General features: G+C 38.2%; 1 pseudogene; it reads left to right on the top strand.

Moving 5' to 3' along the window:
• Positions 1 to 471: 471 nt before the first annotated feature.
• Positions 472 to 999, top strand: LOC149837790 (metal transporter Nramp3.2 pseudogene; annotated as a pseudogene).
• The last annotated feature ends 959 nt before the right edge of the window (positions 1,000 to 1,958 follow it).

Genomic DNA, 1,958 nt, shown 5'->3' on the forward strand with positions numbered 1-1,958 from the left:
TATAATTCTACTTCTATCTCTGGTACTGCTCGTGTTCATTTTAATAGTGCAGGATAGCACAGACTGGAGCGGAAGCGATTACGTGACACGAAGTACGAAGAATAAAGCTGCTTTTTGCTTTTATTTTTAGAATTAGGAATTTAATTGGGTTTGTAAATATTGCATTTTACGCCCTCTGCGAAGGGTATTCATTTGTTGTAATAGTTAGTTGTTTTTACCTTTTCTGAACATTTTACATTTCAATAATTCGGCAATAAAGAATAGTTTAGATTTGTGTACTTGAATACGAAATATTCCCGTTCCCTGAGTTCGACCCGGTCTCATCCACTAGTGAGAACCGGTTTTTATTATTTGATGTCTGGTTTTCACATGTTTTTCATTCAAAAAAATCTTTTCAAAATTACAACGATTTAAAAGAAGACATCAATTAGCAGCAGCACAATTACAGGAACTTATGCTGGACAATTTATCATGGGTGGTTTTCTCAATCTTCGGATGAAGAAATGGACAAGGGCTGTAATCACGAGAAGTTTTGCCATTGTGCCAACAATAGTAGTCGCTCTGGTGTTCAACACATCTGAATCCACACTTGATGTCTTAAATAAATGGCTTAACGTGCTTCCATCATTACAGATACCATTTGCTCTTATTCCACTTCTTTGTTTAGTCTCCAAGGAGCAACTCATGGGCAGTTTTAAGATAGGATCTGTCACCAAGGTTGTGGCATGGCTTGTGGCCTCACTAGTGATGATGATCAATGGGTATCTTGTTTTGGATTTCTTCTCTAAAGAATTGAATGGTCCATGGATTGGAGCTTTGTTTTGCACAACAATAGCCATGTATGTGGGCTTCATAATGTATATGATCTCATATGGAGCTTCTGCAACTCGGCACAATCTTCCTTTGCCCAGATTGCTTCTCGTCTTTCAGGAGAGCATTGTGCTTCATGTTGAATCCCTATTCCAGGAGAGAATGCATGGGTTTGAGAGTCATCCTTGAGAGCTGGCTCTCTGAGATCATGTACCAACGATTCATCCATGCAAAGAGATAAGCGCCAGAGAGAGCCCTTTGCAATGGATATTAATTTCACTATATCACATCCTGAAACGTCAGATCTTTCAAAGTGTGCCAAGAAGCTGTGCAAGGCTGGGAGTTGCAGTCAACAACAGCACAAGGTTGAAGATATTGCTGATGGAAATGCTTCTATTGGGAGTGTGGAGCTTAATTTTGACACAGATTTTATCCCCTGTTTAGTCAAGATATATGATGTGCTGGATGCTGATTTGAAGCTCAATGATGTGTACGAGTTCATTGGAATTTTCACTTTCAATCCAGAACCTGTGTCTTATACAAATTGTGATGATGACTTTGCTGATGGTTTCTGCAAAATTGTTTCAACTCAAATACCACCTAGCAAGGTACCCCGACTCCATTGCATAATATCCAGGAAGCTTAAAGTTCAGGACTTCCTTTCTGCTCCTATCGAAAATCCCTCATATTTCATAAGAGGCATTCAGGAATCTCTGCTTGGAAATTTTACGTCCATTCTTGGTGGCGACAGGCTTGCAGCGAGTTCTTTTTTTACTGCACCTTCTGTCACAAGTTCATGCTAGAGTCGAGTTTGTTGCAGTGGGAAAGTTGTCTCTCAATCTGAGTGGTTTTACAAAAGAGAGTGCTGTCATCTTTGGAACTAACTGTGAACACCCCAAATTTTTTAAAATCTTTTAAATATCCACTTTTGCCCCTGACTCCTTTTTCTGAGAAAATCAAAGCGATTTCGAAGCTAAATTTCAGTCATTCTTCATATTTTCTGAATTAAATCCCATATTGGTATATTCAAAATTCATTTCGGATCTGAATCCAGAACTTTAAATACATATTTTCTCAAAATTCGGATCCAAACCCATTTCTGAAGAAATTTTCTCAAAATAACTTTTAAATTCTCAGAAAAATTCCTT

The sequence above is a fragment of the Nuphar pumila genome, chromosome 5 (assembly GCF_984573655.1).
Source record: "Nuphar pumila chromosome 5, dmNupPumi1.hap1.1, whole genome shotgun sequence".
Lineage (NCBI taxonomy): Eukaryota > Viridiplantae > Streptophyta > Magnoliopsida > Nymphaeales > Nymphaeaceae > Nuphar > Nuphar pumila.